Here is a 12,891-nt window from a genome sequence, read left to right on the forward strand (position 1 = left end):
TCCTCTGCTTGAATCTGGTGAACGTTGGCTCTTCCTGGTCCTTCTCGATGGTTCTGGAAAAACGGGTCGTTTTCATCAATTCGGTATGCGTAGTATAATAACTTGTTCAGATCCTTTACCACCTGTAATGGGGTCGCATGTTCTGGAAGATTACCCCAAACAACCAACGTTGACTGAAAGGTTCGGAGAGCGTCTTATTCATTCGCTCAATTTCCATTTTAAACATAAGAAACGCTTCTCAATTTTTTTCTTTCGTTCTTTGAATTCATCCCAGCTGTAAAATTTGTCGGCATAGCACAGGTACCAATCGTATGATTCCTTACGAAGTATGGTATGAACCGGTTGCAGCAACACATCATCCGGAATCCGGTCCATTTTGGCCAACCTACGGACTTAATGTAGAAAATCCTCAAGTGAACAGTGCCACGAATCACCGTCGAAGGTCAGATGCCATTTATCCATCCGCCTATCAGCATTTTGAATCTCTGCGTCACTAATGACTCGTTGAGGTTGTCGGTTTCGCGATATTTTAGGTCTCTCGTCTTCTGATGAACCGTCGTCTCGTGGGTAATGGTCGTTCTTCCCTCTTCTGAACCGTTGACTGTCCAGGTACCGTGGCTGGAATTCGTCCTAGCTGTCGGTTTTCATCTGTCACATTCTTCGTCTGATTTAATAGAATTATTTCGTTTTACACTGACTGCTTCCGACTGGTGGACGTGGACCATTGGTTGCTTTAAGTTTTCGGAATTACTTGAGGAGAACTAAAGGTCTGAGACACCGATACATTCCCAAGTGAATGCTGTGTGCTCATCCCTGTAGTTTTTCCCATAGTAGCCATTACTGGTAGGAGAGGAAAATTTGTAGGTGGGACCATTGCTGACCAAAGTAACTGTTACCGCGTCGTGATAACTTCTTGGTAGTAAACTTCGGCCTGTTGAAGTAATAGGCTTTTTGTGAAGTGTTCGTTACGACCTCTGCGAATCCATGTCCGACTCATTCTCTGAATTGAGTTTCTTGGTCTTAGATTGACGATATTTGCTGAGAATTGACCTGATATCGTTTTCCGGTTACCTAACAATGTCCTTGGCTGCTTGATCCGGTGCACGGCTTCTGAGGGTCCGCTGAAAATAGTGCTTGATCCGCGAGGTGCATATCTCATCCGGGTTTTCTTCTAACCGTTGACGTAGATAGTTGACGATTCCTGCTATCCTATCGAATTCTTGATCGAAAGTATATAGCAAATCATAATCCCGATTCTCCTTATTGTCTTCTTGGAACAATCTTCTCAACAGTCTGCACTTTGAATTATTGTTTTCAGCTGAAAAGGAAGGGAAAATGATTATAATTCACTGAAGTGAGAGACAGATTAACATTGTCTGAAAGTGAGATTTAAAAGGAAAACTACCTAAAATTTTGAGAAATATCGACAGAACACAGGATTCGCAACAAATTTTCTATGTTTACATTCGATTTTTGACGTTTCCTTGCTCGCGTGTATGATTGCTTGGTTTTGGTGTATGTGTTTTAGTTGTTCGGGACTAGGGGTGTACAGTAGGGTGTCCCAAAATTGCATAACTTCTGGGAATCTGGGGGTTCACCCTCCAAATGATAGATAAGGAGGTGCAGAGCAAACTTTTGTATGGGGCCGACTCAAAAAAATCATGCTTAGAGGTTCCGCAAGCGTGATTTTTGAATAAAGTCCACTTTCAATAGATTTGATTTTAAATAAATTCTGGATCCAAAAATTTTCATAAAATATTAGTATTTTATATTTTTTAGTTTTGTTTGAGTTTAATACTAAAAAATGAAAAATGAACCAAATTTGTATCAAGATGTAAAAAAAAAAATAAAATAAAAAAAAAATAAAAATTAAAAAAAAATAAAAAAAAATTTGACACCGATGCCATCAAAAGATGCGGATTTTTGTACACTTAAACTTTGCTGAAAAAAACATGTTGTTTGTATCATCATGTGAAGAGCTATCCTTGGTTTAATCTTTAATAAAAATCTCAATTAAGAATGTTTTTTATTTAGTTTATTGAATTTGTCTTCATAAATACCTACTTTAAAATCAAAATACTTGCAAAAAAAAGACTTTGATGGTTTAAGGGAGTCATCAGAAGACCATATGCCAAATTTAAGCGGAATCTGACAACAGGAAGGGGTTGCACTGAATCTCAAGTGTAAAGGAGATTCTGAGACAAAGTGTTCTAAAGAAGCATAAAAATTGGTTATTCATCATACTTTTTTTACGATTGCTTGATTGTGTAAATTTTATTAAAATTTCAATTAAGACTAACATTTTACCTGAAGACTGCAACTCGATTGAACTTGAAACAAGAGAGTTATGGCTGTTCAAATGTTGGATTTTTTGTGACAAATTGTCGTTTAACACATAATGAGTACATTCTACTCATTGCGTTTTACAGGACAATTTGTGACCACAATACAATCTTTGAACAGCCATAACTTTTTTGTTTTAAGTCCAATCGAGTTGCAGACTTCAGGTGAAATGTTAGTTTTGATTGAAATTTTAATAAAATCTACATAATCAATCAATCGATTGGTGAAGAAAAAAAAATGTATGATGAAAAACCAGTTTTTATGCTTCTTTAGAACACTATGTCTCAGAATCCCTTTCACACTTGAGATTCAGTGCAACCCCTTCCTGTTGTCCGATTCCGCTCAAATTTGGCATATGGCCTTCTGATGACTTCTTTAAACCATCAAAGTATTTTTTTGCAAGTATTTTGATTTTAAAGTAGGTATTTATTAAGACAAGTTTGATAAATTAAATAAAAAAAAATCCTAAATTGTGATTTTTATTGAGGATTAGCTCTTTACACGATAAAAAAAATTTTTCTTGGAATTATCTTGCTTGTTTTACATTTTGATACAAATTTGGTTCATTTTTCATTTTTTATGTGTAGTATTTAACTCAAACAAAATTAAAAAATAAAATATTAAAATTTTATGAAAATTTTTGGATCCAGAATTTATTTAAAATCAAATCTTTTGAAAGTGGACTTTTTTAAAAAAAATCGCGATTGCGGAACCTCTAAACATGATTTTTTTTTAGTCGGTCCCATACAAAACTTGTTCTCCACATCCTAATCTACCATTTGGAGGGTGAGCCCCCAGATTCCCAGAAGTTATGCAATTTTTGGACACCCTACTGTACAGTTTCCTGTATGCGTTAATTATCTGCGAAAAAGTTTTGAATTAATTATCTGCGAAAAGTAATGATTGATTCGTGAACAAAGATGTTTCAGTTGACCGAAGTTAAGTTCGGGGTTGTAAAAAACTTTGTTGAATCGTAGGATTTCTCACTTTTAGGAAGGCTTCTTTTGCAAGTATATTGACTGACGTTAGGAACACTGAAGGGGACTTCCGTAGTTTGAATGCGGTTTTTGAGAGATGCGTTGGTATGTTACCAGTTGACAAGACGAAGAAGAAAAATGCGATTTATTTCGGAACGAATTATTTTTCCAAACTAATGATTGTTGTTTCGTTGTCGGGTTTAATCTGTTGATTTAGATGAGGAAATAAGTTAGGAAATTTTGCTCTGAACTTTATCAAATCTTGTATTTGAGGTCGTTCGTGATCAAAAGACCAGTAAGAAGATTGATATCTTATTTCGTTAAATAGTTTTTATTTGTGGACCCAAAAAATCACCACGAATGGGGGCGTTAAAAACAAAGGTATTTTTCCTTTGTTTGGTTAACCATTAATTAGTTTTTTTTTGTAAATAGTTAGGTTTAGTTTTTTATTTTTATTTTAGTTGATAGATGGTGAACAATTAAAATTTAGAAGTTCCCTAAAGAAACTTTGGTTTTACTCCCAAAACCAAATTTTCGTAAAACATTTCCGGTGTTATGTAGCGAATTTGTAAAAATAACTCATGATTAACGTATTTACAACTTAGGTCAAGGCCCGAGATTGCGTTCCCTAATTTGAGGGTACAAACTGCAAAAGACTTAGTTGATTTGGGGTCAATTTGAATTTCTCAAACCCTGGGGTCTTAAAAGCTTCGTTTCGGTCCAAAACTCATCAATGATTTCTTGCAGAATTTAAAAAAAAACGTTTACATGAGAAAATTTGAACTTTGAGGTTTGTATGGGAAAACTTAATATTTTGAACTGAAAAATCAACATCGTTATTCTTTGTTCTGTGGAACCGAGCCTTATAGTGGTTTTTGTGCCAAATGCTACCGTAGGTTGCTTCTAGAAAAATTGATTTCAAAATTGGTTCATAGTTTATGGACCATAGAATTCATACTGTTGATTTACGTATAGTCTAAAATTATACAGCTGAACTGTTTTTACAGTTGTTCTATCACAAGATTTTTTTAAATGTTTGAAGTAGGAAATTAAATAAAAAATAAATAAAAATTTTCAATGTGTTTCTAATAGATTTGTGACACTTTTTGAATCTGAAATATTGAGAAACATTTTACTTCTTTTTATTTGACCTGTACCTGAATCCTTTACTGAAAAAAAATGTAGCATCAGAATTAATTTATTGTTAATTTTCCACTTCAATTTTAGAATAATTCGAAATTAGATTAAATTTTTCAGTATAAACTCAGCTGTTGAAATGAGTGAATAAATTACTAATTTACTTTATTTTCCTTTGAATTTCAGATCTTACGTGATGCAATGATGTTCTACATTTGGTAAGTAAAAATAAATTTATTCTTTAGAGCAATGAATATTGTGTTAAAATAACTGAAATCTCAAAAACAATGAAAACATTTATTCTTCTACATAATTTTCTATTATCGTTGAAAATTCAATTCGTAGAGCATATTTTAAATTTTTGTGTCAATACAGGCTATGTAGTGAAAAATTATACTAGTGTGAATATTATTTTATTGAAACCCTATCTAGATAATAAATTCCTTTAATTTTGTGCTTAAATAACCTTGCTGCTGAAGCAATAACTAGTCTGGATATAAATTTGTAGTTTCATTTCACAATTTAAGGGCTTGTGGTATTAGACTGAGTCGATTAAGGGTCATTTTTGAATTTCTCAAACTCTGGGGTCTAAAAAGCTTCGTTCCGGTCCAAAACTCATCCATGATTTTTTGCAGAATTTTTAAGTAATGTTTACATGAGTAAATTCGAACTTTAGGTTTGTATGAGAAAATTGAATGTTCTTTACTGAAAAATCAACATCATTTTTGTTTCTTCTGTGGAACCGAGCCAGCTAATGGTTTTTGTGCCAATTTATAAATTTCCTATAGGAAATTTTCCGCTGAACAACTTCGTCGTATCTTATAAGACAAAAAAGTTATTAGCTGTTTAACAGGGGTATGTCTTTTCGCATTGATGAACAATAAATTCAATTGACATCACTGCTGAGTGCCTAGTGAGGTATCATTACCACTTTTCATGCAATAACTCGCTAGGAACCCAGCAGTGATGTCAATTGAATTTACTGTTTATCAATGCGAAAAGACATACCCCTGTTAAAGAGCTAATAACTTTTTGCCTAATAAGATACGAAGTTACTATCTTCGACAAAGTTGTTCAGCGGAAAATTTCCTATAGGAAATTTATAAATTGGCACAAAAACCATCAGCTGGCTGGGTTCCACAGAAGAAGCAAAAATGATGTTGATTTTTCAGTTAAAAATATTAAATTTTCTCATACAAACCTGAAAGTTCAAATTTACTCATGTAAACATTACTTAAAAATTCTGCAAAAAATCATTGATGAGTTTTGGACCGAAACGAAGCTTTTTAGACCCCAGTGATTGAGAAATTCCAAAATGTCCCCAAATTGACTCAGTCTATTGTGGTATAGCTCAGTTGGCAAATCAGTTGCCTCTAAAGCCGATATTCACGAGTTCGAACCCAAGAGTAAACATCGAACACAGCTGTACCAGAAAAGTTTTTCAATGACTTTCCGCCAACTGCAATGTTGATATTAAGTCGCGAATGCCATAAAAATGGTAAAACGCCTTTAATCGAAACAAAACTAAATATCACAATTTAAGACACGAATGACTTAAAAGCCAACGAATGAATTGAGCCAAAAAAATAATTTACAATTTCATATCTGTTTAAGGCACACAAATATTCAACTACATCATTTTCATGCAGTAATATTACTAAGCAATGATGTTAATCCCTTAATGAGAAAATGTTTAATGTAATGCATAAAATAAGTTAAAATAATTCAGCTGATATTTCGATTCAAGTTTTTTCCATGCAAAATGAGAAGGCGTTCGAAGAAACGTGCATTTAGTTTGCACAAACAAATACTTATTCAGTCGATTGGTTGAAGTTGTTGTTCCGCTTAAAATATACTTGAGTGCTCCCCATCTGCGGTAAATTTCATGGGATATTTATTATAAGTTTTTTTTTTCAATAATTTTCACATTTACAACAAAAGTGCATAAAATAGTTTTCAATTATTTAATTAACTCTTCGCTCTCTAAAAGCTAAGCTGAGCAATGAGAAAGCCATTTCCAAAGAAACAAAAATCGCCTTGCTTTTCAAACCAATAATATAAGTTATCAGAATGAGAGGGGAAACGATTTTTATTGGAAACGATTATTTCTAAAAAGTTGAACACAATTGCAAATAAATCGTAAAATTAAACCCACTTATAGTGGAATACGTACATAAGATTGTGATTTTTGAAAATATGTCGTTTGCATAAAGTATGAAAAGTAGGGGTTCTAAATGTGATCCTTGTGGAACTCCTAAAGTGGCTTAAATATGGAGCGATTTCTTTCCATTGAATTTTATTATTTGTTGACGATTCGTTAGGTATGATTGAAGCCATTTCAAGAGTTGAGATTTTATTCAATTTTTTTGTAATTTGAAAAGAAGCATTGGTATGTCTATGCGATCAAATGCCTTACTAAAGTCTGTATAAAGAGCTTCCACAGGGTTGCCATTATCCATTGCATCAATGAAAAGTCTATAAATTCAATTAAATTAGTTGAGGTTGAACGGCCTTTGAAAAAGCTTTGTTGTCTGTTAGTTATTCGGTTCTTAATTTGGGAAAAAAAAATTTCGTTTATAATTGCTTCAAAAAGCTTTGGAATGCAAGAGATAATAACTATTCCGCGATAATTTCGATTGTCAGACTTTCGACCAGATTTCAATATAGGCACTTAAAATGAGGTTTTCCGTATTTTAGGAAAATTTCCTGATTCCAATGACATATTGAAAAGCCAAAACAATGAAGCTGTCAGTTCCATTGCCAAACTTTTCATGAATACAGGAGAAATTCCGTCTGGTTTTGGACCTTTCGAAGCGTCTAGATTTTGTAGTCCATGCAGAACATCCTGCACATGAACTTCATTAATGCTAATGTCCCTTGAGAATTCTGGGAAAATGAAAGATAATCGCGATCACGATCTTTTTCATTAAATGTCGTATATATTTCTTGAAAGAAATTTGCTAAAAGATTGCAAATTTGCTCCGAGTTATCACCGACATGTTCGTCAAGGTGCATTTTTGGTGGAAGATTCCCAGTTTTTAACTTTGTTTTTACGTTGCTGAAAAAATTCTTTGGACAAGTCTTTATTTCAAGTTCAAGCATTGTATTCTTCAAGTGCAGTGCTGATGTCTAAGTTCAGTTGATCGCATAAGTTCAAAAACGATACTAAATTTTCATTAGTATTGTGCTTTTTGTAAAATTTATGTGCTTTCTGTTTCAGATTCTTTAAGTTCATGATTTGTCTGTTGAACCAGACCAGGTACTCAGAGTTTCGGTGACGTCTTCTTTTCTTCAATGGTGTTTTTGTGTCAAATAACAAATTTTTCTAATTTTCATCCGTATTTCAAAAAGATACCTTTTTGATCTAATTGAACGCCATGATATTTGCAGATTTTAAGTATGAGATAGAGGTATCAGGGTTTTATTTCAAATTTTTTATGGAAAAAAAGCATAAAATAATTCAAAAAATATTTTAAGATTTGCTTCTAGTGCTAGTACAATTTCCAATATATGGTGTCTGCTGGACATTATTATAGCTAAAACTATGCTTAAGATTGCAAAGCGGTAAGAGAAAAGTGCAAAAGTTTGAAAGTTTTTGATTTGATTCAGTTTCATCAGGTTATCAGGTGGTCTGCTTGCGTCGAAATAACTTTTATCACTCTGCTCCTACCGTTCTGTAGACTGAAGCCAAGTTTAACATTCGACTCTTAAGGGTGATACGGTCAAAATTTGGTCAAGGGAAAACGCGTGTGAATCGGTGAAATCATTTATTTAAAAAATGTGGCTTGTGATATAGCTCAGTTGACAAGTCTATTGTCTCCTGAGTCGATGTCCGCGAGTTCCAGCCCAAGAGTAAACATCGAACACAGTTGTACCGGAAAAGTTTTTCAATAACGATCCGCCAACTACGTCGTTGATAAAGTCGCGAATGCCATAAAGATGGTAAAACGACTATAATCGAAACAAAAAAAAATTATTCAAAAAATCAGATAAAATTTCTTTTTCAAGTTTAATTAGTATAAAATTCAGCAAAAATATACAGTTAGGCTACCGCTTTTCCAAATCCGAATTGCGCTTAACCACCTTCTTGGCCGCAGAAAGCTAGTTTGCCTTGAACTGCTGCTCGTCCTTAGCAGTTTTTTTGGTCTTCTTTAGGTTCCACTTGACAATAGCCCGGAAGCTGCTTGTAGTCGGCTTCGACGTAGGTTTCGTCGTCCATTACCACGCAGTCAAACTTCGTCAGCATCGTCGTGTACAGCCTCGGGATCGCGCTTTGGCCGTCGTATTTTATTTATCATCGCGATTTGGAGTCACTACCTTCTTGTAAATCGATAGTCCGGCTCGGTTTTTGGCTCGATGCACGGTTGTAGACGATACACTCAGCTTATTTTCGGCATCTCGGAAAGAGAGGTTAGGGTTTAGCCTGAAACTACCGACAACTCTCTTTGTCGTCTCAGCGGCTTCCTATTCTCGATTTCCCCCCGATCCAGACTTCCTGGCTGTCAACAAACGTTCCCTAAACACTTTAATTACATTTGTAACAGTTGATTTGGCAACTTTTAGCGATTTTCCCAGCTTTGCGTGTGAGTAGCTCGGATTTTCGCAATGCGCGAGCAAGATTTTGATACGCTGCTCTTCTTCCTTGGACGGCATTTTGACAACTGAAGAGTGAATTCCAAAATCAAAATAGGAGCAACATTCTACACACACACACCTTCCAAATGAAGGATGTTCAGGTTTTTTAAATGCAAAATTGAAAGAAATACGTCAAGTTGATATTGAACAAATTTTGACCGTATCACCCTTTATGTATTAAAATTCTTTAGCATAAGATGAAAACAATCAAGAAAAACGCAAAAAAGTGATAATTTCAAGCGTTTCAACAAACAAACTTTTAAACCCAAGTTTGGACACTTAATCCAATATATATTTTTTTAATAAGTCAGTTGATAATTTTGATCAAAAAGGAATCATCTTGACTAAAGACGTTTTGAAATTTGGAAAAAATTGTAATTTGACACATTTTCAAGTACTTGGTTGTTTGAGTATATTTTTTACAGAAACATGGGATTCTAAAAGCTTAGTTTTGGTCCAAAACTTATACAAGACTTTTGGTAGAATTTTTAAGTGACGTATTAACGTAGTAAATTTAATATTGTGTACTGAAAAAAAAAACAAAATCATTTTTGTATCTTCTGTAGAACCGAGTTTGCTAATTGTTTTTGGGCCAAATTTTCCGTTGAACAAGTTTGCCGAAGATTGTAACTTTGTATCTAATTAGTTATAAGGTGTTGAATGGGGGCATGTCTTTTGCAATGAAAAACAATAAATTCAATTGAAATCACTGCTGGGTGTCTAACAAGATATTGCATGAGTACTTTTGATGCAAAATTTCATTTCCAAAAGACATATCTCTGGTAAACAGCTAATAACTTTTTTACCCAATAAGACACGAAGTTAGGTCTTCGGCAAAGTAGTTCAGCAGAAAATTTCCTTTAGATAATCAGAAAGTTGGCACAAAAACCATTAGCAGACCCGGTTCCACAGAAGATACAAAAATGTTATTGTTTTTTCTCTTGTACTCATGTTACTCATGTTACTCATGTAAACGTTACTAAAAAATTCTGCAAAAAACCATGGATGAGTTTTGGACCACAACAAAGCTTTTCAGACCACAGGGTTTGTGAAATTCATGAATGACCCCAAATCGACTCTGTTTAATGCATCATAGTATTAAATGTACGATTTTGCTATTAAAAATTTTAATTCACGAAATTCTACACACCTGTCTTCGAAGTGATTTCTGACGGTCACCTTTCAAAGAAATGAGTCTCCTCATCCGGAAATAAAGCGTTTTTAATTGTTTATTTTAGCTACATGCACTTTATTGGTTAACATAATAGGTTTTGACATTCTTGAAGTAAAAATATGAACATATAAAAAAATGTGTAGAAATAGTCCCGTTCCCTGTTCCAAAAGTCTGGTCCCCCGTTCATGTTTGTGTGTGGCCATTCAAGTGGTCCAAAGCCAGTCGCTCGCTCGGTCGTCATCCGGTTGCTGAACGATTTTTGCTTCTGGGTGCTGATGGATCTTTCAACAGGCCCTGGCACTTCATACACCGAATCTTGCATTCCGCACTTGAGAGGCATTAGAGTGGTTCAGCTGGTTGATTCAAGTTCGAAAATTACCTAACCTTGTTAACAAATTAAGCATCCATGCATCTTCATGAAAGTATCGAAGAGTGGAGATTAATTTTATTTCTTATTTCAATTTGAGCCAATTTAGCAAACGAAGTGCTTAAATTCACATCCGAATGGCGCAACGTTAAACCGTTTGCCGGCTTGGACCGAAAACCAACAATGTCAAGAGTACAAAATCCAACAACACCGAAAAAAGCTACCCATCTGTTGGTTTAACCTTAAAATTAGGGTTGAAATTAAATTTTATTTTCCCATTTCGATTAAATCTACAACACCAAGTGGCTGACCCTTGGTGATGATTTACTGTTGTTATTGTTGGTGTTCGGAGGATTTTTTTTTCAAGCCATTGAGACAGAATGCAAAACATTCTTTGCTTTTGCTCCATCTTCTGCTGCTGCTGTCGGATTTTGGAAGACTTACGGACTCGTTTGACCGATGTGGAAATCCAAGTCGAAAAAAAAAATAATTAAAGAATGACTGTCGAGAGTTTTGTTTGATTCCTCCCCAAATGAGCGTCTTCGATTTCGCGCATGGAATCTCAACCGGGCTAAACTGTGCTCAAGTGAGAAGATAAACATCTCATCATTATTCGGTGCTGAGCTGTTGATGTTGGCTAATTTGAATCGGGCTGGAAATTAGCCGATTTTAGCCATTTTATTCTGAAAACAGTGCTGAGTGGTCTCGTCATCGCTTTCAAATCGGGCGCCCGTTGAGTGTGGTTATTAACAAATTTAAACATGCGAACCTATGGTAATGAACAAGCTTCTCGTATAAAATGAAAATTCTGATTGGCTAAGCAGAAAATGGGAGATAATCGCCTTAAACATGATTACAATGAGAATTCGTCTTGATTTAATTCATGGAGGTGAACAAAATGTGATCCAACTTTTGAAGGTTCAGTTTTCAGCTCAAAGCATAACGTGATTAATTTCGAGCTTCTGTTGTATTGTATTCTGTTGAATACAGTTTCAATTAAAGAATTTTCCGTGAATGTACTCAAGGTCGAAACTAAAGTTTATAGGTAAATAGAGGTTTAAAAATAAAAAAAGATCCAATTGACAATATACTAACTTTTTTCTAAATCGACAAAAATTCTGTCAAAACAATGGTTTTTCTGAAGCACATTTTAACGTTTTTAAATTTAAAGCAAAGTTAAGGGAAAGATATCATGTATTCACTATATTTTATTTCAGAGTAAGGAAATTTAAATGGTATTTGCAGGCTGCAGATATTTTTTTTAATGCTTACTAGCTGACCCGGTAAACTTTGTTTTACCTTTTACTTAATAAATTGCTGGAAAATATATAACATCTACACGTCTTTAACTTCTTCGTGCTCGTGAATTTTTTTTAATCGTCATAAAATTGTTCGAGTTATGTTCAATTTCAAGTTAATTTTGCATGAGATCCCTTCTTCTAAATAAGTGAGATTCTCGAAGCTATTATACAAACCATCTCTGTCTGACTCGAAAAATTATCGGATACCAAATTTCACTTCATTTCGACTGTCCGTTTATATGTGATGGGGTTACAAAGAAATCACCTTCATTTTTATTTATCGCCATCAAGAAGATTTAAAATTTTTATATAGGAAGTTTACACCACATTGATGTAGATTAGATCGTTTTAGCTGATTATAAGCTAATCATAATGATATTCCACAAATCAACGTTCTTTACGCGTCATAAAAATTCGATTTTTTTTTCCAGTGCTATTTTAAGTCAGAAGTGTTGAACTGACGGTATTGAGCTGATTATAGAGTTATTCTTTATGTAAGATTTTTGAATATTTTCATGAAAATAATATGTTACTTGAAAAATTTCTGAATCTCAATAGAAGTTCAAGAAAAAGAAAATTTTTTGGTATTGGAAAAACATATGGGAGCCATCCCAAGTAACACAGATTAAGCCAACTAGCATTAGGAAGCTTGATTATGGTTCTATTTTGGCATTTTTTGTGCAGCTTGTTGTAAGATGGTTTTATTATAAATGTTAAATGCTTATATTCTTGTTTCGACCATTTGTTTTCAGGTAGTTTTGAAAACGTTGCTTGACGCCCCGAATGGATATACAACAAGGTTTTCATCATTTGATCAAAATTTATTGATACAAAACGTTTACACTACTGAAAACGTTATATGTAAATTATTGATTAAAGACAGTAAAAATACTTTTTTCTACTTCACTTTTTAGTTTCGCCAAAGTCACGGTTTCGCCATATTCACGGTAAAATTTT

General features: G+C 34.0%; 1 protein-coding gene across 1 annotated transcript in view; it reads left to right on the forward strand.

Moving 5' to 3' along the window:
* Positions 1 to 12,891, forward strand: part of LOC129758338 (uncharacterized) — a 219,198-nt gene that overhangs the window by 52,315 nt on the left and 153,992 nt on the right. The window contains exon 2 of the mRNA XM_055755839.1: positions 4,644 to 4,675. The gene's annotated coding sequence lies outside the window, so the exon portion shown is untranslated. The remainder of the gene's footprint in view (positions 1 to 4,643; positions 4,676 to 12,891) is intronic.

Source organism: Uranotaenia lowii, chromosome 3 (genome assembly GCF_029784155.1).
Source record: "Uranotaenia lowii strain MFRU-FL chromosome 3, ASM2978415v1, whole genome shotgun sequence".
Taxonomy (NCBI): Eukaryota; Metazoa; Arthropoda; class Insecta; order Diptera; family Culicidae; genus Uranotaenia; species Uranotaenia lowii.